Source organism: Siphateles boraxobius, unplaced genomic scaffold (assembly GCF_051911475.1).
Source record: "Siphateles boraxobius isolate OS27281-9 unplaced genomic scaffold, OSU_SipBor_1 26, whole genome shotgun sequence".
Classification (NCBI taxonomy): domain Eukaryota; kingdom Metazoa; phylum Chordata; class Actinopteri; order Cypriniformes; family Leuciscidae; genus Siphateles; species Siphateles boraxobius.
In genome coordinates this window covers 9,389,459-9,417,139 of record NW_027508876.1, presented here as the reverse complement: position 1 = coordinate 9,417,139, position 27,681 = coordinate 9,389,459, and the positions used below count along the sequence as shown (strand labels likewise).

Here is a 27,681-nt window from a genome sequence, read left to right as displayed (position 1 = left end):
GATAACTATGTTACTTCAGCAACCTCCGCCAGTATAAAGAAGGATTTGCCGATAGACTTCGTCTAATTGAGGGGTCAATTCCTTCTATCTTTGGAGACGATGAACAGAGCACTTCGGTAAGCTGTAAATAACGTTTTTACGTGCAATAATAACGTGCTTTTCTTTAATTGTTTATAATATAACATATTTTGTTTTGAGAGTGTTAAATAGTCGTTGTAAAACATGCAGTATTGTAGTAGTGGGCATGGATGGAGAAGTTACTGTAAATACAGTAACATACCATTGCGATACATCCATATGAAGACGTTGTTCTGCAGGTTCGTCGTCTTCATTTTCATCTCGCTCCGGGTCCGACTCTGGCTCGAACATGTAAGGCTTGATGGACAAGTCTTCCGTTGCTGCCATTTTGTTAATAACGTGTGAATAAAAAGTTTATGTGCCGCTAGATAATCATATCTCTGCTATTAAACTACAAAAATGGCCGAACGGGGTGGAGTTTAAACGAGTTTCACCTCTGCAACCTGGAGAGGGGGCGGGGTATGAAGTGTCTCATTTGCATTATAAGAGACCGCACCAAAACGAGTTGCTGTCAGACGCACATCAGAAAAGGGGTAGAAAAGGGGCCTTTGGAGCTATAATAATGAGGAATTCAGACCCAAGCATTGCAGTTCCGCTTTATATAGACCACAAATGTATGATTTATATGTAAAAAGGAACGATTTAAAAGCATGATATGTCCCCTTTAAACTAAAAAATATACAACTTTTGACAGTAACAAACAAATAAACATTATACAAAAACATTTCAGCACAAAATGCAGTGATCAACAAGCCACAATTAAGTAAAATAGTTGCTGTAAAACTGTACAATTGGAAGATGTCGGGGCAAAAGACCACTTTACTGTACATTATCATTCTAATTCACCACTCCTGTTGTTGATCTGTAAAACTAGGGCATATTCTCATGAACTATGATGCTGATGTCTTTGCTAATATGTTTAACACAAGCATCGAAATATCGCAAATGTACATATCTCGATTACTATATCGCAACAGCTTGCGATAACTGCATGATTTTAAAGTAGCACTATGTAGTTTTTCAACCTTCATAATATATTTCCAAGACCCTTGAGATGGTACATCGACTTACAATAGGTTAAATGACACGTCTGCCATAGCCTGACAGTGTCTGTATCGCTTTTACTGGCACTATGTAACTTCAGGTTTCGGGTAGGAACCCCGAGCACAAAAAAAAAATACAAAATTCGACCGCTTTACGGCATACGTCACTTCCCCCACTTCCTCAGATTCTGACGTGAGAGCCCAACTAGCGTTTGATACCCGTCTGTATGTTGTTGTCATGGCCGAAGCAACAACTAAAAGGAAGAGGGCAAAGGTTTTGTCAGATGAGACTAAAAAAAGAAAAAGGGAGAGAGACAAATTAAAAGACCGGACGAGGAGGGAGAGCAAGACAATTTGAAGACGGCGAGAGTGTGCGTTCGCACGACCGTCTCTCTCTCTCTCTATGCCCGTTCTTTCAGTAACATGCACGCTGTCACAAGCGCAGCAGTCAGTCATCTATAAAGTGTTTATACATTTATAAATAAATCAGGGAGTCAGGGAGCTGACTACCGCGCGAACTGTAAAGGGCTGAATAACATGGCCTGGCCATGTTACGGAATCTATCTGGTCCTCCATTTATCTTCATGAATCAAGTAATGCTAATAGAGTAGCGAATTATCAATCTGGTAGCTAGTAACATTAAACACTAACATGCACGTTTACGATGGTTATAATAAATAATCTTTCAGGATAACTATCCTAATGTCTGCAGGCTGATAGTCATGTTTGTTTATTTATTTTTCTGGTGAAAGTGTCTTGCCTCAGTCTATAATGCAAATCGATTTTCGAATTTGCAGATTCATCTATGATATTATAATATTGACGATAAAGCCCTGCATTTCAGCCCGACCCCGACGGGCCCCGACTTATTTACGCCCCTAGGGCCGGGCTTCGGGCCAATTTTCACGTCATAGTTCACATGCGGGCCGGGCCTCGGGGCTTTTTTGGGTTATGCTTTTTATATTTTTAGAGATTAATTAAAAGAAAATATGAGAAGTTGACGTCGACAATTGAAAAAAAAAAACATAAAAAGACATTTCTTAACAAGTTTTTAACCTATCTTATAATTACACTGACATATGACTGAGATGACAGTCTCACGCACGCACGCACACTTCTCGTCAGCGCGAGCTGCGCGACCTGCAATTCACCTCATGTGAAATGGAGAATATTAAGAGAAAACAGTGAGAGACTGTTCTACCTTTTGATTTGATTGGCCTTTATTTTCGTTTAACTGTTGGAAACTACTCATGTTTTTCGTTTGATTGGACTTTATTTTCGTTTAACTGTTGGAAACTACTGGAAAAAAGAATGGCCATGTTCTGTGGTGCATTTTTGAGGTAAGATAACCTGCAAGTTGGTTTTTAATTTATTTATATTTTATTTGTTTAGATTGTAGGCTATTGCTCATTTCGTTTGCGAGCGCTGCGAGCAGCCTGAGCCTACCTCAGTAGTATTTTAAAAAATGTTGTTTTACTCACTGTGGTTTAATAAATAAACATTTATTAAACTAACTGTCTGTGTTTAAGTGTTTTATATCTATGGATTTTATTGTAGCCAAGTAAAGTATTAGCGTTGATTTGAGAGGTTAAATTGATCAAACATGTTTTACTCGATGTCAGCTCGCCTGCTTGGTCGTCATTTTAAAAAAAATGCTCCAAACATTTGTCTTAATTAACTTAAATAAATGAAAAGAAACATAACTAACAAACGGACCTATGTTAATGGCTGCAAATAGGGCAGGCTGTCGCTGTGTAATGAGAAAAAAAAGAAAAAAAGAAAACGGGCTCGGACTCGGGTCGGGCTGATCATTTTGATGAGCTGTCGGACACGGGTCGGGCTAGGGCCTGAGCGGCTCGAGCCAGGGCAGGGCTCGGGCCTAGATTTGAGGCCCGTGCAGGGCTCTAATTGACGATATATGGCTATTAGCTACCACACAAACATTGAATTGAATTAACATATCCATTATGTAAAACAGTAGCCAATTATATTCATATGCCATGCTGAAATATATGCCAATGTACCGGGGATGAAGATATTTCACACGCAATGCTGTCAGTCTGCCCAAGACGTGAGAACTCGCGAGAACTCAAGACGGTATCGGCTTTTCAACATATGCACATGTATCCCCTGGTGTAACCATGACAGATTTTACGACCGTAGTAGAAGACAATACTGTTTCCCAACTGTAGGGGGACCCGAGAGCAAAAACCGCAAAAACGACATAGTGTTGCTTTAATACTCCAAAAGATTACAAAAAGTCCAAGTTTTAGGTCGGCACTGACAGCAGAGATTAGACTGGACATACATTGTTACATAATAATTAATAAATACACTTAATTCTGAAAAAAACAGATTCTAATTATTGGACAAAAAACTTCCTCACGTAACAACCTAGAATACTAACACTTGATGGCTGCTCTGTCAAGTCCTCGTCGTCGGTTAGGAACCTGGGTGTGCTCTTTCATACCAATCTTTCATTTGAAAGTCTAGTATCTGTAAAACTGCATTTTTTTCATCTTAAAAATATATCTAAATTACGTCATATGCTCTCAATGAAAAATGCAGAACAATTGGTTCATGTGTTCATGACATCAAGGCTAGATTATTGTTATGCTCTACTGGGTGGTTGCCCTCCACGCTTAATAAACAAGCTACAGCTGGTCCATAATGCACCCGCTAGAGTTCTTACCAGAACCAGGAAGTACGACCATATTAGCCTGGTCCTGTCAACACTGCATTGGCTCCCGATTAAACATTGTATAATTTTAAAATATTGCTGATTACTTACAAAGCACTAAATGGTTTAGCTCCCCTGTACTTGAGCGAGCTCTTAAGGCATTATAGTTCTTCACGTCTATTGCGATCTCAAAATTCTGGCCAATTGATAATACCTAGAATATCGAAATCGACTGCAGGTGGTAGATCCTTCACCTATTTAGCACCAAAACTTTGGAACAATCTTCCTAACATTGTCCGGGAAGCAGACACAGTCTGTCAGTTCAAATCTAGACTAAAAACGCATCTATTTGGCTTAGCATACACATAACACATTATAGACTTCTATAATTCAATGTTAGGCTGCATAGTTTAGATCAGCCGGAACCGGGAACACTTCCCATAAATCCTGATGTACTTAGTTTGTACATCATCAGAAGGATGGCGTCTATGCTAATATTAGTCTCTCTGTTTATCCCGAGGTTTACCCAGACCGCTGGATCCAGGCCATATCCAGATTTGATGAAGGACCATTGCATAGAGACGATGACAACGTATCCCTGAAGTGCCAGCCTCATCAACACTGTGAAGGCCTCATGGACACCTCAACAAACTCGTCTCCATACCGGCGTGATGACTCCGACCTCAACCAGATGAAACTGGATAAATATTGTGAAAGTTCTGATCCCATCTGACATGCTGCCTAAATCATAATCATACACTGTTCGTTTGTTGGCCAAAGGAGGACTGGCCCCCCGACTGAGCCTGGTTCTCTCAAGTTTTTTTCCTCCATCCTGTCACTGATGGAGTTTTGGTTCCTTGCCACTGTCGCCTTTTTCGCCTTTCTTGGCCTTTGTCGCCATTGGCTTTTGGTTTGCTTAGTTGGGGACAATTAATTTTAGATTTAACAATATTATTACAACATTATTTTCCTGTTATCTCTGTAAAGCTGTTTTGAAACAATCTGTATTGTAAAAAGCGCTATATAAAAGTGACTTGACTTGACATGCGTGCGATACCGATAATTCTTTACATTTAAAAGCAGACAACCGATAAATTGGCCAATAAATCTAAATTCAAATTTGGATATACTTTGATAGCCTGCTTACAAAAACAAAAGGCTCACCATTAAAAGCCATGTCCCAAACACTTCAACATAAATCAAACATACAATAGCGTAGTTTGAACTAGTGTAAGATTCCTTAACTTTTAAAATTAATTTTACACTCCTATGGCCAACTTTTGTTTATTAAAAAATGGTACCACTATAAGGTTTAATTTTGTTAGCATTAGTTAACATGAACCAACAATGAATGCACAATACTTCTACAGCATTAATTCATTTTAGTTAATGTCAATCAACATTTTCTAAGACATTTTTAAGATAAAATGTTGTATCTGTTAACATTTAATGCAATGTGAACTAACGTGAACATTTTATTAACTAACACTTACAAAGGTTATTGCTCTCTGTTAGTTCATGTTAGTTAAAGGTGCTCAAAGCGATGTCACGCGTTTTTTAGGCCAAAACATTTTTTGTCACATACAACAAACATCTCCTCCCTATCCGCTAGCTGCCTGTCCCCTGAACACACTGTAAAAAAACACGGTCTCTGCAGACACCCCAGGCTCCACTAACGGCAAAAAAAAAAAAAAAACTGGGCTTACCCGCACCACGAAACATAACAAACTGTTCCAGCCAATAACCGATAAGAAGGGTTTGGGGGGTTAGTGCACGATGAGGAGGAGGGAGGGTCTAGCTAGCCTTCGTTTTGTTTGACAATACTTTAAACGTCAACAAGAAGTGATGTCACCCGACATCGCTTAGAGCACCTTTAAAGGGATAGTTCATCCAAAAATGAAAATTCTGTCAGTATTTGCTCACCCTCATGTGGTCGAGGGGCAATTTTTGCATATTTGGTTCTTTATTAGGTATATTTGTACATTCTTATTTGGGGTCAACAGCTGCTCCCTTTATGTTAGGGTGGTCCTGGATCCCTGCCTATGTTCTGATCCTACCCCCTTTTTTTCTCTACATATGTTAAATTGTACAACTTTGTTATGGAATGTTTTGAATTTTGTAATATGTGGAGAAACCTATAAATAAAGTGAGGGAAAAAAAAGACCTTCGTTCATCTTCGGAACACGAATGAAGATATTTTGATTAAATCTGAGAGCTGGATCACTCCTCCATAGGCTTCTTACGGGATTGACACTTGTTCCCCAAAAAGTTATTAAAGACATCGTTAAAATAGTCCAAGTGACTACAGTGGCTCAATCTTAAGTTTATCAAACGACGAGAATACTTTTTGTGCGCAAAAAAAATAAATAACGACTTTATTTCAACTATTCATTTCCTTCTCTGTGGGCCTCTAGTCAGTTCACTAGTGTAATAGCGTAAGCTTCTGTTGTTATACATCACACGCATCACACACATGACCAGAGTCGGCCAATAGTGAGCCTACGTGTGACGTAGCTCTACGCAATCACACTACATTAACTGACTTGAGGCCCACAGAGAAGGAAATGAATAGTTGAAATAAAGTCGTTATTTTTGTTTGTTTTTGTGCACAAAAAGTGTTCTCGTTGCTTGATAAACTTAAGATTGAGCCACTGTAGTCACTTGGACTATTTTAACGATTTTTTTAATAACTTTTCGGGGCTGGCAAGTGTCAATCCCTTAGAAGCCTATGGAGGAGCATTGACGTGCGGTGATGTCTCAAAGAGGCTAGGCACTGAGTTATGAAAGCCAGATTACCTGATTTATTGTTTAGGCTAATAATACGTAATAATAGTAAACATTACGTACAAGCGCGGCATATCAAGAAATGTACAAATCAGGATGTATATCGTCTACTCTCTACTCTCTCTCTCTCGCTCTCTCGCACGCACGCACGCACACACATACACGCACGCACACACAAGCGCGGCACAGGCTCACACCGGTAGTTAATGTCCACTCCAGCATCAGAATTCAACCATTCTTAATCCTTAATTGTTACACAGCGGCCAATTATGTTTGTCAGTCAGCAAAAGTAAAATCACACACTGCTCAATTGAATATGAAGGCATATGATGGCTTGCATTAATTCAACTACATTTATCAATTCAATATTAAGCCCAAAATAGTTTTTGACTCACCAGCCACATAGCCAATCTTTTGTTCCATCTTTTGGCCCTTTTACTGCACAAGTCAATCTAAGGCTGGCATAGACCTCCCTCTTGCTATTAACTCAGATTTTGAATTAAAATCAAGCTTGGAAAAATTTCTTAACTCCTTGATCACGGCCGGTGCTGTCATTTTGACTTTGAATTTGGCGGGGATTAGGCATGTAGGCTAGCTGTGGTGTAATGACGTTTGCTGCGCAAATGTCCAGTAATATCTCGATTTTAATTGGTCCATGTCTGATATGTAACGTAGATGATTACTGGTATAACATATTTACGTCCAAAGGCACAGCAGATCTGTGCTTTTTGCCGTACACGTTGAAGAATACAGGATCGAAGTGCGCATGCGCAACATGGGTTTGTCTTCTGCAATGAATGGACAGTAAAAGCACTGCTTATTCTACCATTTGTTTTTTATTTGATTATGCGTAACTGCTACATTTGTCATCATAACATCTAAACAATTGGAATAACACACATATTGCATATATAAATCACAAGAATAAACAGTAAAAATACAAATACAAGTTTATTATTTAATAAACATTTTATTTTATTTTATTTTGGCAGCGTAGGCAGTGCCTAATTTGCCTACCCAGTCCGTACGTCACTGTGGAGGAGTGATCCAGCTCTCAGATTTAATCAAAAATATCTTAATTCGTGTTCCAAAGATGAACGAAGGTCTTACGGGGTTGGAACAACATGAGGGTGAGTAAATACTGACAGAATTTTCATTTATGGGTGAACTATCCCTTTAATGCATTAACAAATGAGACCTTATTGTAAAGTGTTCCCAAAAAATCTATTATCTAACAATAAATAAAAATTCAATAAATTACCTAGATAATGCAAACAAGTCATTGGATAACATTGGGCTGCATAAAGAAACAAAATGCAAGTGCCATGGACAAATAAAATGAAATAGCCTCCGCACAGACAAAAGGGAAATTATTTTAATCAAACCGTATTGTTGATGAAAATAATACGAGAAGTTATTGTTATTTATAATAATGTATCAATGTTTTTTGGGGAAAAAAAGAAACCTTTAATATTACAGTAATGGTAAACTGCCTGAATCATAATCATACACTGTTTGTTCGTTGGCCAGATGAGAACTGGCCCCCCGGCTTTTGGCTTGCTTAGTTGGGGACATTAAATTTAACATTTCATTTAATATTCAACAATAATATTGATCTGCCTGCATTGACACCATTATATGAGAACTGCATTGACACCATTATATGAGAACTGAACTGGACAATGACATCACAGTTTTCTCCAGAGTGGCTATATATATACACACATATACATATATATATATATATATATATAAACTAAATTAATAACTTTTTTACAACAAAATGAAACATCACTGAACTTAAGCTGGACTGTGACTTATTTTCCTCTAGAAACAAACTTTGTTTCATTATTTTCCTGTTCTCTGTATCTCTGTAAAGCTGCTTTGAAAAAATCTGTAAAAACCGCTATATAAATAAATGTGACTTGACTTAAACATCAGTAATATTAGCATGGGCGTCGGAAGCAAAAAAAATGTGGGTGGGCCATCCTCCCAATTTTTTTAATGGAGTAGATTAGAGGTGTTCCCGAAGCCAAATACCTTTTTGGGTGAAGTGAATGAGTGAGAGTAAAAATGAAACGAGCGCAAATCTGTCTATGCATGTATTTCTCAGAATTCAGAGCTTGGCAAGAGTAGGCTAATATCAACTCAAATAGGCTACTGTGTTCTACGATATGATATCGTATATTATTGTATGTATATTTAAATGATTTAAGCCTTGTGCAATATGATAGGCTACTCGAATGAATGGAATAAGCAGAGCACAGTACAGCACGATCACAAATCAAACAGCGCGTTACTTGCCATCTCTGCGCGTCTCCGTCTCAACAACCAACCCAGCTAATAGCCAATAATCAACTAAGATTCATATACATTAATTAATTACTACTTGATATGTCTATTTAAACGTTTTAAACTTTATATGATCTGTATTCTAACTGTTAGAAGCTCCGGTTCCCATAGGAACCTGAGACTCGCGCTTAGGAACAGCACACGCGCAATTGCGCATTGGCTCGTCTGGCCTGAAAAGTAAGTGTTTGGTGGGACTCTGAATGAACCAGGTGGAATGGATTTGAGCAGCAGCGTGGAAATTAACGCTGTAGCTAAAACGCGGAATGGAGTTAAAGGGTCGGTAAAACGCATTTTTTCGAAGGCTTGATTTTGTTTGTGGGGTGCACTGTAACATGTGTTCATGCTTCGTTTTTTTAAAAAATTGCATTCTTTTTCATATATTATACCTTTATTCTACACTGCTCTTCCCCTCCTTGTAAAACGGTCTGATGGTTTCCTGGTTCTGTGAAGCCAGTCCCTCAAAACTACGCAATGGGCTCAGATTGGTTAGCCGGCCCAGTGTGTTGTGATTCGCTAACCGTCTAGTGCACGTTCTCCGGAAACGTCGCGCCCCGTACCTTAACCGGTAGTTTGCCCTTTGGTGTATTATAAACAATGGCGCCAATAAAACCAATCGGACCCGTTTGTTTTTTGTTGTTCTCTCATTACTTTTTAGATATGCTGTTATTTAATTGTACTAATTATTATAGAATTTAAGAGAGTCATAATTATGAGGGACCGAGTTAAAAATTAATTTTAACCATTGATCCTTAACTCCCTCGTCCCTAGGAAGGCTGAACAAAGCGGACCTGCAATCCGGATGAAAATAACAGCAGCGTTTCGACAGCATTGCAACAACTCCTCTCCAAAACAGCAATATAAAATGGCCTCGCCCTGCTTATTAAGTATTCTCGGAGGGAGGGGTTTATGTAAATAATGGGATATGCTGACGTCAGCATATACCATGGAATGTCGTGTAGTCCAAAACCGTCTGCTGTAGTCCTTAGAAATTTAATTTTTTAAAAGCATATATCTTCCTTTGCTTTGAACTTTGAGCGCTGTAACTTTGCAGATGTTGTTTATGCTCAAACAGCAACATTACACACTAGCTAAAGTTAGAAAAGTGAAATTGTGTTTTACCACCCCTTTAAATTTATTAGGGCTTTTCTCAAGTGGAATGGATTTGACTGACGGCGCTTTGAAAAGTGAACAGACATATTCGCTGAATTAGAGACGGTAGAACTGAGTGGGTCCAATATCATACTCACAACCGGCGCAACGTCATAGAATGTCTCTGAACAGATTCACGCCTACTTTTAGGGGAAAATAAACTAGACTTCTCATAGACTTCAATACAATATAGCGTCACAAAACAACGTCCGTACACAGCCGACAGCCGTGAATAACTTAAGGAATCACTAAGATTAAACATGTCAAGTAATTATATGTCCACACTGCCTGCAATAGAGTGTGAAAGATGCATCAACAAACTTAATTTGGTCAATTTAAAAACATGTCTCTACATTCTCCCAGCGTCAAATTGGTGTAACAACCCCACCCAGTGGCCGGGTGTCTTACCCGGACATTTACTTGTAGTCGTACCTCATTGAGTAACCAAGGTAACCCAGTGAATGATTTTACTTCGTTTTTGAAAGTAAACATCTTTATATTTATTATGTCTTATAAAATACATTATAATATATCTTATAATATATATAACCCCACTGGGTGGGAACAATTTGACGCTGGGAGAATGAAGGGACATGTTTTTAAGTTGAAACAATGAAACAATCTACATTGTTAAAAGCGCTATATAAATGAGGATGACTTGACTTGACTTGACTAAGTTGACCAAATTAAGTTTGTTGATGTATCTTTCACGCTCGATGGCAGGCAGGGTGGACTTATAATTACTTGACATGTTTAATCTTAGTGATTTCTTAAGTTATTCACGACTGCCGGCTGTGTACGGACGTTGTTTTGTGACACTATTTTGTATTGAAGTCTAGAGAAGTCTAGTTTTTTTTCCCCTAAAAAGGGGTGATGACGAAATCGACAGTTAAGTTCCCGTATGTGCCGGTACGTATTGGTCTTAAAAGGTGGGTGGGGTCTTGTCCCACCCATATACAATGGTTCCAACGCCCATGAATATTAGGCCTACTGTTTCAAATGACATCTTTGCTGTTTGAGCTGCGTGCGCTAAACCTGAAGAGAACAAATACCCGTAAACTGAAGTGCTTTGCTGGAAGGTTTATCAACTCAACGGTTGCTGAAGAATGCAACTAACCCCAAAATGTATTACAATAATGTATACAATTATGATATGTACTGTATATGACAGTCCCAATCATAGCTTTTAATGTTTTGCATTGCTGTTTGAGCGCGCGCACTGAAGCTGAAGAGAATGAGCACGGGGAAACTGAATAACTTTTCTAGCGGGTTATTTAACTCAACGAAACGCATTCTATATGAGATTAATCAGATATTTATATAACATAAACTTAATATTACGACTTATATAGGCACAAAATGACGCGAATGCACAAGCGAACTTGACTGTGCTGGTCAGAGTGGTCTTCCCTCTTTCTGGTCAGTCACAATCAAAGTTATAAATGTGCATAGCTGTTTGAGCTGTGCACGCTAAAGCTAAAGATGATCACCGGTACAAGTGCTTTACTGTCTGCATCGTCCATTAACTCAACCAAACGCGTCCTATATAAGATTAATCACACAAAACAAACATATTACAATTTACAATGGCACAAAATGTTACGAAAGCTCAAGCAAACTTGACTGTGCTTGTCATGAAGGCTTGACTCCGTAGACGCGCTCTTTTCGCCACAACGAGTTTAGCGCTGAAACACTGGCGAATAATTCACAACATTCTTTTATAATCGTGTTCTCATTATAATGTTATGAAGCCTATATGACAGATTTGTGCTGCACATGTTGCAATTAATTGTATCTCTTCCTTTTCAAAGTGATTCCAAGCAAACTTGACTGTGCTTGTCATGAAGGCTCGACTCCGCAGACGCGCTCTTTTCGCCACAACGAGTTTAGCGCTGAAACACTGGCGAATAATTCACAACATTCTTTTATAATCGTGTTCTCATTATAATGTTATGAAGCCTATATGACAGATTTGTGCTGCACATGTTGCAATTAATTGTATCTCTTCCTTTTCAAAGTGATTCCAAGCATATCAAGCAATTCAAAACCATAATGGCGAACAGCGTGCAAGTGTCTTAGCTGGAGTAAATAATCCATCTATCGGCTTTAATAAATCGGTCTAATTTTCTCATCGGAACGATAACATTAAAAATGACCATTTATCGAACAATAAATGTTATCGGTCGATATATCATGCATCCCTATATTAAATGCCATAAGAGAAGTACTCACGGGCACAGAATATGCCTCTCGGACAGCGTGTGATCCTGAAATCAGTTCTCTTCCGCAGATTTATGTCAAAATGTCTGTCTTGGTGAGTATTCAAGTAAAAACAGTCAAGAAGCAATCGTGTAACAATATAATGGATCCTTGCAGCAGCCTAATAAACCTGCTTCCGTCTGTGTGCTTAATGTTAATCAAACAAAGAGAGAAAATCACTCAATGCTCTTGACGGAATACTTTTTTAGCTTTAACCCTCTGGGGTCCTATGTGTTTTTGGGGTCCTGGAGCATTCTGACATGCTCTAACATTTGTGCTTTTTTCAGTTATTTATAAACATGTTAATGGCAAAGGTGTAAATTCACTCTATATAGCACAAACAGGGCTACCATAATATGTTAGCAAGATGTATGTACATGTTTGTATTTTTGAGAGAATATTGTTTATGCATGGTTATTGAAAAAACTAAAACTTAAAGTCTCTGAAATAAGGCCACAAAACACATACTAAATATGTGTCCACAAGACCTTTGACTAATGGATGTTCTCGCCTAGGATTTTTGCTTCAAAATGATCTGAAAATCATCCTTCCAAATCATTCACATAAAACAATACATTGATTTAAATTTAGTAAAACACTTTTTGTTTGGAAAGGCAATATGCGAAATGGGCGTGACTCATGTATAATGGTCTGATTCACACCTGTGAAGACAAAAGACCTGTTTAATGAGCCTGCATAATGAGCTTTTCACAGGTGTGTCACTGAGCCACAAGAAAGAATACAAGGACACAAGAAAAGAAATGTGTATATATACTACAAAATTGGTTCACAGTTGGAAACATCTATAAAAAAATAGTATTTTTCCACTTGTATTTTTGCTTGCAAATTGTATAATATCCAAGGTGAACATTTCTAGTAATTGTGTAGTTAATTCTCATACTGTATTTTCAGAAAGTTTTGGATATGTATCCTCTCCCCAAATTTGTCACTAATAAAACGCAATACAAATAATTTGAAGAGAAGGCTTATATTGACATTTTAAGATTTTGTTTACATCTACCTTGTAAATATATTATTTGCTATTTTATTAAAAAGGTTACAATTACAGCAACAATTAAAATAACAATATTTCAAGTGTAGCCTAATATTTCTTTGTAAAAACTAAAGTATAAATTTTATCATACATATTTCAAAGTTAAGGATTCATTAGTTTGAATAAAGCCTACATTGGAACAAACACTATACTAGCATCCTAGTTGATGACTTTATTTTTGACAAAACAAACATAGCCTAATATATTTAACATTTGAGCAGAAATTGGTGAACAAAAGCTTATTCAATGTGGCAGTAGTCTATAGTTTAGGCTACAGTAAACAGTTAATAATCTATCCAAAAACTAGTCAACGAAATGTTGTCTTTCATATTTCTTCTGTAACATAGGCATATCGTTTGTTGTTTTTATGATAGCCTGTATTAGGGCATATAAATATTAATATGCAGTTTAATACGTTGCTAATACAAAGACATTTTAACGTTATTTCAACATATTTCAGTCGATTTTCACTCATCTCAGTATAGCAATAGGGTTTGGTAAAAACTGTTCAGTTCATTCATTCACACACAGACGCGATTCATATTTAAACAGTCTTTTTGGTTTACATACACTATGATATCGCAATTAGAACACTAATAAAAAAACTTACTTCTCAGATGGATATTTCATATTTCTTTGTAAAAACTAAAGTATACATTTTATCATACATATTTCAAAGTTAAGGATTCATTAGTTTGAATAAAGCCTACATTGGAACAAACACTATAATAGCATCCTACTTGATGACTCTATTTTTGACAAAACAAACATAGCCTAATATATAACATTTGAGCAGAAATTGGTGAACAAAAGCTTATTCGATGTGGCAGTAGCATATTTTACATTAAACAGTTAATAATCTATCCAAAACTAGTCAACAAAATGTTGTCTTTCATATTTCGTCTGTAACATAGGCATATCGTTTGTTGTTTTTATGAGCCTATATTAGGGCATAAATATTAATTTGCAGTTTAATACGTTGCTAAGACATTATAACGTTATTTCTACATATTTCGGTCGATTTTCACTCATCTCAGTATAGTAATAGGGTTTGGTAAAAACTGTTCAGTTCATTCATTCACACACAGACGCGATTCATATTTAAACAGTCTTTTTGCGGTTTACATACACTATGATATCGCGATTAGAACAATAATAATAAAGAACTTACTTATCAGATGGATCCGTTGCTCCTCGTAATGAAAAAAAACAGCACATGTTCTGAGGTAAATGTCCCAGGATTACTCCTCACACAGCCTCGCAAGAAGAAATAGTAGGCTACATTAATCTGATGATTACATTTGTTGTGTTTATGTTGCGTTTATGAGGGGCGTTGACACTTTGCATGTGTTGCTTCAGATCATTTGCGTTTGAATAGCGCGCGCTCTCCCTGGGCGTGTCACATTAGCAGAATAATGAGCTGAGAGAACGATAATGAGATCGGCTGACACCTCTCTCTTTTTTAATAGATAACATAAACAGAGAATATTTATTTTAGTTTTGAATTAGATATTTTAAAAGTACAAACTTAAATGATTATAAAGATATTTTGCTCATGCTTGTGTGAATAGTATTCGCTGAGCTTTGTTTAAGTTTAGAGACGTGCACCAGAAAAAAATTTAACGGAGACAGAGAGGCAGAAAGCACACCCTGTTTATTTTCTTCATTTTACAAAAGCACACGGTTTTGATGTTAATGTGAGTGTACACAAAAAAAAGAAGACCCTCTATAGTTTATAATCATGTATTGATTTTATTTATATGACCAAAAATGACGGAGTATTTTAAGTCTATGTTGCTGCTATGTGGAAAAAAAACAGCAAAACGCGCCGGCGCGTTTCTCGACCCCAGAGAGTTAATAACAATACATATTTAATTTATACAGTGTAGACTAAGCGGTGTTTTATTTTTACATTTGATTATTCAATTTCTGTTGTTAAACCTAATGTATAGGCCTACTTGAAACCCTAAACCCTGTGGTTTTCACTGATTTTAAAATGACACTTTTTATGTAACGCTACAGTAAAACTGCTGTTCACTTTCACAAGTTGTAGGGGTGGTTTCTTCTCAAAAAAAGAATGTGAAATTTGTATGTTGGATATATCATTTTCAGTTTTTAAATATATTTAAATATAATTACATTTTATCGTATCGCACATCGAATATTGCATTATTTAACAAGTTTTCGCGTATTGCATTTTTCTTCAATATCGTACAGCCCTGTTCACTACTTCTACACTACTTATATTTTCTCATTTAAACTGCACTGGAATAAAATCAATGAATAAGACTTGCTTTAGAATAATAATAATACATTTGTATTATTGAAAATGTAAAATTGACGGACAAATGATGGACAAATAATGAATATTTATTTAGGCATATTACAAAACATTTAACAAGTTTCTCTGCAGCAAGTGATGAGTGATGAGGGAGGGGGTTTCTGGGGAGCATACTTGTTTTTTGTGCCTTTTCCTCAGAGGATACAGACAGCTATACAATAATTAGGTCCCTGGTGAGGGCCCATCATATAATCATCACAATATAGCAAAACAAATGGATACAGAGAAGCAAAACAAACGCATCATGGCTCATGAACAACGCTACACACTCTCTAAGACATCTCACAAACGTCTGGTTGATGTGCCATCAACACCCGAGAAAGAAAATCTCCTCAAATTGCAAAATAGAACTCAAATCGAGGGGCCAAATTTTTTTTTTTATAAAATAATTTATAAGAAAAAATATTTTATTCTCTTTTTTTGCAGCATTATAATTTCAGTAACACTTTACAATAAGGTTGCATTAGTTAACATTAGTTAATGCATTCCTGTTCGCAGGAGTGATGAGATACTTAGTAGACTGTGCTCACTTAATGGCTGGCTGTCTAAGTGGTGTCCGCAAAATAATATAGAATTCATAGACAATTGAAAAGTTTCTGGGGCAGACCTGACCTGTTGAAAAGAGATTGCATTCATCCCTCCTGGGATGGTGCTGCTCTTCTCTCTAGTAATATGGCACATAGTCTTAAAGCTCAAACATGACAATCTGGGGATCAGGTCAGGAGGTCAGGTCACATAGTCTCTATATGATGATATCTAGTTGAAAGAGTCTCTGTGTCTGTTCTCTGTATTAGGACATACAAAAAATACTAAACCCATTTAAGGGTAAAAATGTAATTGATGTTCAACAAATAAAAAGCAGATATAATACGGATGAACAAATCATAAAGCTCGGGTTGCTGAATATTCAATCCCTTACTTCAAAAGCACTTATTGTTTATCATATGATTACAGATTATATTCCTAGATGTGCCGTGTTTGACAGAAACCTGGCTAAAACCAGACGATTACATTACTATAAATGAGTCCACCCTGCAAGATTACTGTTATAAACATGAGTCTCGTCTGAAAGGCAAAAGGGGAGTAATCTTCAGAATTACTGAGAGGTCAAGTTTTAAATATAATTATGTTGGTGCTTAATGTAAGACTATCTAGTGTAAATGATAAATCAAGTTTGATATTTGTGCTGGCTACTGTATACAGGCCACCAGGGTCCCATACAGACTTTATCAAAGAATTTGCTGATCTTCTATCCGAGTTAGTACTGGCTTCAGATAAAGTCCTAATTGTTGGTGATTTTAATATACATGTAGATAACGAAAAAGATGCATTGGGATTGGCATTTAAAGACATTATGAACTCTATTGGAGTTAGACAACACATGTCAGGACCTACTCCTTTTTGTCGTAATCATACTCAAGATCTATTATTATCGCATGGAATCAAGGTTGATGCCATTGAAATTCTACAGCAAAGCGATGACATCTCAGATCATTATCTAGTCTCATGTATATTTAATTTAGTCAAGACTTCAAAGTTGACTCCATGTTCCAAATATCTTAGACCTATCACTTCTGCCACTAAAGATCGCTTTATTAATAATATTCCTGATCAGTTTCATCTCCTCAGCATCCCAGAAGCCTTAGAAGAACTCGATATTGTGACATAAACTCTTGACTCTCTTTCCAGCACTTTAATCTTATTTAAGCACAAAGGAGCAACTGTGTCTAAGGAAAATAGTCCAACGCCGTGGTACAACGAGCACACTCAGGCCCTAAAGAGAGAGCAGCCAGAAAAATGGAGCGCAACTGGAAGAAAACAAAAGTAGAGTTCCCTTTCAAGGGAACTCGAGCTGCGTCAAACGCTGTGGGAACGCCCCTGCGTTGTGCGTCATGAAGCACGTATGGAATCAGCCCAATGGAGAGATGGAACGTCATAGGCGGGTGACTTCATCGACCAGGAAACTATAAAGCACCCCATAAACACAAGCGCAACAGCTTTCTGTGCCTTCAGTCGCGCTATATGTGAATCTGTCCCTGTGTGAATATTGCGAGCGTCTGCCATTAAGGACGCTCCGCTCCCGCCGGGCGCTCTTCGAGGAGAGCGGTTCGGTGCGCCCTCCCCGCGGTTCGGGTCCCGCTCTTGCCGAGGCAGAGCGACGACGCGTATCGTGGGGATCGCAGATGGATCTCTCAGCGGGGTTAGAGACGGGCTCTGCCTTATCTCTCCCTTCACCTGTGAGATCCAGTGCCTCAGTCCCGTGTTCGGAAGCACGCGTTGCGGTTTCTTCCGCTCGGGCTGAGGCACCAGTTATAAATAAGGGAGATGTGGAGGATTCGCCACCTTACACTCCCGAAAGTGATGAGCTAGTGGAGGTATTAACAAGAGCTGTAGAAAAACTCAGCATTGTATGGCCAGTGACTAGACAGGAGTCTGTTTCTAAATCAAAATTAGATGAGAGATTTTTGCCGTCACGAGTGCAAACCTCCACGCCGGTGTTTGCTGTTTTTTCCCGATCTCCACACTGAGGTGTCGAAATCGTGGAAAAAAACGGTGTCATATAGAGTGTTTAGTCCCCAGACTTCAACATATTCTAATATTGTGGGGGCAAAATCATATGGTTATTCGGCTATGCCTCGCGTGGAAGAGACCCTTGCACGTTTTCTCTCCCTCGAGGCTGCGTCATCTGTTAAGGCACCGGCATTACCCACCAAGCCTCTTAGAAATATTTCGGTTTTTGTGGGTAAAGCGTATTCGGCGGCGGGTCAGGCTGCGTCATGTCTGCATACTATGTCTATTATGCAGGCATACCAGGCTGACCTGCTGAGGGACGTGAATGAGAGTGAGGAGGTCAGTGCTGACGTGGTTCGCGAACTGCGTCAGGCTGCTGATTTATCCCTGCGCGCAACCAGAGAGTCGGCCAAGCTAGTGGGTCGATCTATGGCAGCTCTGGTGGCCGCAGAAAGACATCTGTGGTTAAATCAGACAAATATAAAAGAAAAAGAAAAAGCTTTCCTTTCAGACACTCCTCTCTCCCTTCTGGGTTTATTTGGCGATGCTGTAAATTCTGTCATCGATATATTCCAGGAGAAGGAAAAGCAAACAACAGCTTTTAAGAAATTTCTCCCTTTAAAAATTCATGTCCCTGGGGCTGCTGAGCGGGAGCAGCCCCGGCCGTCTGCGAGCTCATCATATAGGGCGCTGAAGCAGAGTGTCGCGTCTCGTGCTCCCCCTGCTGGACAGTGGGCTCAGCCGCGGCACTCTCAGCCGAAATCTCCCAGTAATAGAACTGATCTGAGGACAGTTATATTAGCTAAGAAGGCTTCAGCTAAGAAGAAGTCCTGGCGCCACGGCGCGCAGGACACTGAGGGTGGTCCCTACCGAGGCGGAAAGGTGTTCACCTCTTTCTACGGTGCCCATTCTTCCTCGGTGCCCTCAGGGGCCCGTTCTGCCAACCCCGCCTTCATGCCGGGGCGCAGACGGTCCCAGCGAGCGATTTCCCGAGGGACGCTCGCTCCCTCTGAGGAGGGTTTCAGAGCGGTTAGACCAGTTGTTCCCTGCCGGTGTGCCGTTACAGGGCGCTGCGTTTGCTGCTCAAGTTACACCAGAGGCCAGTCTCGAGAGACTGGTACCCTTAGTAGAATTTCTGGCAGAGTGGAAAAGCCTTCCAAAAATATCTCATTGGGTCCTGCAGACAATAGAAAGGGATTATGCTATCCAATTCAGGTGTCGTCCACCAAGATTCAGAGGGGGTTCTGCCTACAGTGGTGGGCCCCGAGCAGGCTCTGGTTATGGAACAAGAGGTGAAAGCACTCCTTCAAAAGCTGGCTATAGAACGGGTTCCTCCTCCCAATGTGGAGTCAGGCTATTACAGCCGATATTTCATCGTTCCAAAATAGGATGGGGGGTTGCGTCCAATTTTAGACCTGCGCCTATTGAATCGCTCGGTAGGGAAGCCAAAATTCAAGATGCTCTTTATCAAGCAGATCGTGTCACAAATCAGATCCGAGGACTGGTCTGTCACGATAGATCTAAGGGACGCGTACTTCCACATTTCCATCCTTCCACAACACAGGAAGCTCCTGAGATTCGCCTTCGGGGGCGAGGTGTACCAGCACAGGGTTCTTCCGTTTGGCCTAGCTTTATCTCCCCGCACTTTCACGAAATGCATGGACGCAGCACTAGTGCCCCTGAGGCTTCAGGGTGTTCATGTCCTCAATTACAACAACGATTGGTTGATTTTAGCTCAGACAGAGCAGATGGCGGTTCGACATTGAGATGTCGTTTTCGTTCATATCAGGAAGTTGGGGTTGAGGCTGAACGCAAAGAAAAGTGTATTATCTCCTCAGAAGACCACTTTTCTGGGTGTCGTTTGGGTTTCGGTTTCGATGCAGGCGCGACTCGCTCCGACCCACATCGTTTCGATTCTCTCAGCTGTGAAACAAGTAAAGCTAGGCCAGCTACTTACTGTAAAACAGTTTTAGAGACTGTCGGGTCTGATGGCAGCAGCGTCCAACGTTATACCTTGCGGCCTGTTGTACATGAGATCGCTACAGTGGTGGCTCAGGACCAAGGGATTCTCCCCGAGGGGAAATCCGCTCCGCACGGTCAAAGTCACGCGGCGCTGCCTTCGTGCTCTGGTCATGTGGAAAGAAACTTGGTTCCTATTCAAAGGGCCTGTGTTGGGGGCTCTTTGTCGTCGCATAATGCTAACGACGGATGCTTCCCTCACAGGGTGGGGGGCGGTCACGAGTGGTCATCCAGCCCAAGGGCTGTCGCAGGACCATCATCTACCACGGCTTATAAATTGTCTAGAGATGTTGGCGGTGTTCCAGGCTCTGAAACACTTCCTAGCAGACCTGAGAGGTCATCATGTGTTAGTTCTGTCAGACAAAACGTCGGTGGTCTCTTATATAAATCTTCAGGGGGGCCTGCGGTTTCGCCGGCTTTACAAGTTGGCCCGTCAGATCCTCCTGTGGTCCCAAGGGAGGTTACTATTTCTGAGAGCAATGTATCTTCCTGGGTATTTGAATGTGGTAGCAGACTCCCTGTCAAGACAGGGGCCGAGGCCGGGGGATTGGAGACTCCATCCCGAGGTGGTGGACCTCCTTTGGTTGAGTTTCGGTCGCGCCGAGGTGGACCTATTCGCTTCCAAGGAGACCACGCATTGTCATCTGTGGTTTTCCATCAGCCATCCAGCCCCTCTGGGGTTGGACGCTATGGTGCAGCCGTGGCCGAGGTCACGTCTGTTCGCCTTTCCCCCGATTGCTCTGCTACCTGGAGTTCTTGAGAGGGTTCGCCGGGACGGGGTCAGCCTACTATTAGTAGCCCCGTTCTGGCCGGCCCGAGTATGGTTTGCGGACCTGATTTCTCTCCTGGACGGCTCTCCCTTGGAGCTCCCGGTCAGGAGGGATCTACTCTATCAGGCGGGCAGCATGATATTTCACCCCCGCCCAGTATTGTGGGCTTGGCCTCTGAGGGGGCCCAGCTCATGAACTCTGGTCTCTCAACCGAGGTTGTTGAGACCATTCTTCACTCCAGAGCTTCATCCACGAGGAAGCTTTATGCCTTGAAGTGGAAACTCTTCACTTCTTGGTGTGGAGAGCACCTGCAGGACCCAGTTAACTGCCCAGTGGGTGCAGTGCTGGAATTCCTGCAGGAGCGCTTCTCCACAGGGCTATGTGCTGTATGTGGGCTGTATGTGGCGGCACTGGCTGCTTACCACGTCCCTTTCAGTGGAGTTTCTCTTGGGAGACACCCGCTTATAACTCGTTTCCTTCGTGGCACACTGAGGCTGAGGCCAGCAGTTCGTACGAGGGTGCCGGCCTGGGATCTGGCCATCGTATTAGAAGGTCTTTCCCTAGCTCCTCTTGAACCTATCAAAGAAGTTCCTGAGAAGTTTCTCACGCTTAAGACTATCTTTCTTCTTGCTATCTCCTCACTAAAGAGAATCAGAGATTTTCAGGCTCTGTCGGTTTCACCCTCGTGCCTGGAATTTTCGCCTGGCATGGTTAAGGCTTTTCTGCATCCTAGACCAGGTTACGTTCCCAAGGTCCCTACTAATGTTGTTAGACCTACAGTTCTGCAGGCCTTTTATCCTCCTCCATTTCTGTCGTCTGACCAGGAGAAACTTAATTTACTCTGCCCTGTTAGGGCGTTAGACGCCTATGTCCACAGAACTGCCCTGTGGAGGAAGTCAGAACAACTATTTGTGTGCTTTGGGCCACCCAAGAAGGGGTGTCCCGCGTCTAAACAGAGAATGAGCAAGTGGGTGGTCGAGGCTATCTCACTTGCCTATGAGTCGGCTGGTCAGCCTTCACCTTTGGCTGTACGAGCCCACTCTACCAGGAGTATGGCGGCTTCTAAAGCCTTACTGTCAGGAGTTTCCCTCAGTGACGTTTGTGATGCGGCTGGATGGTCTTCACCGCATACTTTCATTAAGTTCTACGACCTAGACTTAAGTTCTACCCCTGGGGCACAGGTGCTCTCGTCCTCTGTGCGCTAGTTCTCACATGGCGGTCACTTGGTCCTATGGCGACGTGGGTATTAGCATTCCCACAGCGTTTAACGCAGCTCAAGTTCCCTTGAAAGGGAACGTCTCGGTTACGTATGTAACCCTAGTTCCCTGATAGGGAACGAGACGCTGCGTCATTCCACCATACTCCCAGCATTCCCGCTAGCGCTTCCTTCAGGCCTATAAGAAGCTGTTGCGCTTGTGTTTATGGGGTGCTTTATAGTTTCCTGGTCGATGACGTCACCCGCCTATGACGTTCCATCTCTCCATTGGGCTGATTCCATACGTGCTTCATGACGCACAACGCAGGGGCGTTCCCACAGCGTTTGACGCAGCTCGAGTTCCCTATCAGGTAACTAGGGTTACATACGTAACAGAGACGTTTTTTTCGCATTTCATGGAAAGAGAGCACGATAGCGTAAAGAGAGGCCTTAAAAGCTGCTAGATCTGCTTATTTTTCAACCCTATTAGAAGAAAATAAACCAAACTCAAGGTATTTATTTGAAACAGAGGCTAAATACCTTTTCAACCCCAGACGTTTCCAAGCAGCACAGCAGTAATGACTTTATGAACTTCTTTTCTTATAATTTTCTTCATATTATCAATCTTGTAAATATGCAACCGTCTACTACAGTATCGCATCAGGCAGTGCATTGTAGTCTCCATGAGGGAAAAATTTGATTCACTCATTGCTATAGGAGAGGAAGAATTTTCTAAACTCGTTAAATCATCCAAATCGACAACATGTATGTTAGACCCTATACCGACTATTGAAGCTATTGAAAGAGATGCTTCCAGAGGTCATAGATCCTCTTCTTAATATCATTAATTCATCTTTGTCATTAGGATACGAACCAAAAACTTTTAAGCTGACTTTGATAAAACCGCTCGTTAAAAAAACACAACTTGATCCTACAGAATTAGTCAATTACAGGCCGATCTCGAATCTACCTTTTCTGTCAAAGATACTAAAAAAGGCAGTATCCTCACAACTATGTTCCTTTTTAGAAAAGAAATGGAAACCAGGGGGGTGCAGATGGAAGCATGAAGTGCTCCAAAATCTCCTGATAGCTAGCTGCATTGACCCTGCCCTTGATAAAACACAGTGGACCAACAACAGCAGCTGACATGGCACCCCAGACCATCACTGACTGTGGGTACTTGACACTGGACTTCAGCCATTTTGGCATTTCCTTCTCCCCAGCCTTCCTCCAGACTCTGGCAGCTTGATTTCCGAATGACATGCAAAATTTGCTTTCATCCGAAAAAAGTACTTTGGACCACTGAGCAACAGTCCAGTGCTGCTTCTCTGTAGCCCAGGTCAGGCGCTTCTGCCGCTGTTTCTGGTTCAAAAGTGGCTTGACCTGGGGAATGTGGCACCTGTAGCCCATTTCCTGCACACGCCTGTGCACGGTGGCTCTGGATGTTTCTACTCCAGACTCACTCCACTGCTTCCGCAGGTCCCCCAAGGTCTGGAATCGGTCCTTCTCCACAATCTTCCTCAGGGTCCGGTCACCTCTTCTCGTTGTGCAGCGTTTTTTACCACACTTTTTCCTTCCCACAGACTTCCCACTGAGGTGCCTTGATACAGCAGTCTGGGAACAGCCTATTAGTTCAGAAATTTCTTTCTGTGTCTTACCCTCTTGCTTGAGGGTGTCAATGATGGCCTTCTGGACAGCAGTCAGGTCGGCAGTCTTACCCATGATTGCGGTTTTGAGTAATGAAACAGGGTGGGAGTTTTTAAAAGCCTCAGGAATCTGTTGCAGGTGTTTAGAGTTAATTAGTTGATTCAGATGATTAGGTTAATAGCTCGTTTAGAGACTCTTTTCAAGATATGCTAATTTTTTGAGATAGGAATTTTGAGACCTGAAATATTTCAGTTGGTGTGCAATGAATCTAAAATATATGAAAGTTTAATTTTTATCATTACATTATGGAAAATAATGAACTTTATCACAATACGCTATTTTTTTGAGAACGACCTGTATATATATGTGTGTGTGTGTGTGTGTGTGTGAGTGAAAAATCTAAAATGTATTCTCAGAATTGTGCAGCCCTATAGTTTGTCTTGATATCAACATGTTTACAGGTGTTAATTTATTTATTTTTTAGAAAGGGACCAGATGCCACTGGATGAGTCCTGCTGACTTCAACATTCACATGAGTCTCTGTACATGAACATGGTAAAATGAAAAGTCAAACACCTTGGACATGACAGGTATGTAGGCTACTATGTTTCAGGAATGGCACAAAGGTGTGTGACTGTTTAAGTCTTTTTCTTTAGATCAGTGTGTTTACTAATGTGCTTTCTGTCCTTTGTTGTGTATCTTTGGATTATGTTGTGTTGTAAATAAATCCAGACAATCTAAAAGCCATTCTTTTTTCAATTTCTCCTCATTCTTTGTGCAAGGCTCCTCATAATGATCGGGCCTGATAGCACCTGATAGGGCCATTAGGGGAGGGTCTTTGTCCTTCTCAGGTGTAAAATGCATTCATATTAATGAGAGAAAAAAGCATAAAGCTTTCTCACACAAAAAAGTCATACAAATTTTAAATCAATATATTGTCTTATCTAAATGAGTATGCAGGATGATTTTCACATAGTTTTGGAGCAAATATTCTTGGCTACGTGATACAATTTTCAAAAGTCTTGTGAAGAAATAATCACTATGGGTTTTATGACCTTATTTCAGTGACATGTGATTTTTGTTTTTTCACAAACCACGCATAAACATTATTATCTTAAAACTCCAAACTTTTACATACATGCTGCTGACATATTACTGTAGCAGAGATTGTGCTGAATACAATGTAATAAGACTTTAGCCATGAAAATGTCACAAGTAACAGAAATAAGCACAAATGTCAGAGCATGTCAGAACTAGGGGTGCGCCGATCCGATACTCAGTATCGGTATTGCTCCGATACTAGCAATATTTGCCGGATCGGGTATCGCCAGACGAGACCATCCAAATCCGATCCGATATTGTATAGCCTACGTATGTTATTGTTATACAACACAAAAGGCACAAAAACATTATAAAGCACTATAATGTTTTCGTGTACTGTATTCCAAGATTTCTGAAGCCATTACATATAGTTTTATGTAAGGTACAGATTTAAATCGTTAAATTAATCTTCACCTAAGTGCTTCCCTCCGCTGCGGCTGTCAGTCATTCTCAGCACTCAAACAGCGCGTCGCGCTCGGGTAAAACAGTCAACTAGATGAATCTCTCTACAAGATGAGTCAATGTTCCTATTATTATACTGTAGATATGTAGATAAAGGTCTATGGTTTGCATAAAAGGACTTTAACGTAATGGAGTTTCACATGTTACTTTCAACCGGGTGTCTGTTAGATCACAACACAACTCCTCAGTGATCACAACACTGGAGTAGAGAGCGATATAATTGCTCTTCACATGCACATTAACTGAAATTTAAAACTGTTAAAAGGCTCAAACTAATGCATAAATAAAGAAATATATGTATATCTTACTTTTGTGCTTTGAACTTTTCAATGCGACGCGCTGCGCGCCGTGACTGTTGCTTCGAGCGCATCATTCTGCGCACGGGATGCGCATAAGGTTTCGTGCCGCTCTGAATTGGAGCCTTTCATATTACAATACTTTTGCCCAATGGCAGTTTATTGATAGCCTTAGTTGTTCTGTCCAATCTATGTATCATATGTTGCTGATTCATTAAAAAGTTGCGCTTAAAATTTTAAAATAAATGTATTTTAATTATATAGTATATATTTTGTCTGTATTGCTTTACAAAGTAAAGAAAATAATGTTTAAGTCAAGCTTTGATGCCTTTAACAAAAGAATAATCCCAGTCTCTTCCCCACAGTGAGGCATACAGATACAGTTTATTAGGTAATTTGGCACTGTTTTTTTAATTATTATTTTAGTATTGGATCGGATCGGAATTGGCCAATACTGAGTCCCAGGTATCGGAATCGGTATCGGAGGCAAAAAAAGCGGATCGTGCCACCCCTAGTCAGAACACCTCCAGGGCCCAGAAAACACCTTAGACCTCAGAGGGTTAAAAAAAGTGAATGTCATTTCAATAAACATGCAATGCTTGATTTGGTTTATATTTGCTTACTGCGCTCGCTTGCGCCCTCTTGTGGGCATAGGAGACAATACAGTACTTTTTTTCCCTGTAACATTAAGTATTGCATTTAGAATTTGAATATAATTAGTATTTAGCCAATATTTAAGAAAGAAATTAGAATTTAGCTTTTCAGCCATTTTGACAGCCCTAATGTGGGGCAACCTTTGTGAGGCAGGAAAGCCATTTTCTCAGTTTTCTTTCTCTGTAACGAAAAGAAAAATCTAGAGAGAGAATCATGTCGAGAGAGTCAAAGAAATGCGTGCCGCCCTGCTCACAGCCCGTTTCAAATGAAAATCCGCTAGCCTGGCAAGCCAGACCTATCAAGATGTTAGGTCTGGGAACTCACAATTGGCATACCTCAATCCGAGGGGGGGGATAAACGGCTGTCTTTCAAATTCCTTCTGCATGCAATAGGACAGCGCTACAACCAACCAGAGCAACGAACGGCTGTGGCTGGGTGAGTCCCATGCGTTTTTTCCACCAGCGGAGCTAACGTTAGTTGATAGGCCTATATTAAACTTTTGCCGTATCCGGTCGTCAAAACTCTGAACACATCTTCCTTTTTTTAAGAATGACTTAAGTGACGTTCTCTAAACTCCAAGTCATCCAGAGTCGCGGCCGAAGCCGATTCGAAAGACCGCTGTTCGCCAGCAGCATCTTCTTTGTTTTCAAGTAGCAGTGAATTCAAATCACCTATGGAAATCACGCGGAACCGTCACAACTCTGCCGTCATTATGTTAAGCCCGCCCACCAACTCTGTACACGATGTGATTGGCCTGACCAGAGTTTGGTTTTTCCAGCTCGAATGCCAACGGAGAGTTGCTAGACCACACTTTGCTGCAAAATATTTTTTCCTGCCGCTAGGGTGCGTCTAGATTTCTAGGCTAACAATCCGCATGACTTCTGTATAGAATGTCTGGGGAATCACACGATTTATCAGCCCTCGAGGATGCAGAGTGTGAGCACTGTGAGACACTTCCTATCAAAGTGCTCTGGTCCAGGCTCTCACATGTCAGGCAGGAGTGAGCTTGCACGTCCTCTGACGCATTCATGGGGCTCTGTGTGAAGAGCAGGAGATGGGTCCTTCCCTTTCTCGCTCTTTCACCAGATCGTGAGGTCCTTCTAGCCCGGTTCTGAAATGCACCCTGCCACCAATGGCGGACTGTGTACAGCTCACTCAGGGCGGGTCTACACTAAAACTGCCGTGTCAGTCAACAGTCTTAGGAGGGGCCTCTGCAAAAAAGTATGTCACAATGCCCCTAATCTGAGAACGACTTGTTCTGAGACAGTGCTTATGATTTATGGAGA

General features: G+C 40.6%; 1 protein-coding gene across 2 annotated transcripts in view; it reads right to left on the bottom strand.

Annotated features, from left to right (window-relative positions):
- Positions 1-27,681, bottom strand: part of gnal (guanine nucleotide binding protein (G protein), alpha activating activity polypeptide, olfactory type) — a 179,089-nt gene that overhangs the window by 117,175 nt on the left and 34,233 nt on the right. The gene's annotated exons all lie outside the window — the stretch shown is intronic.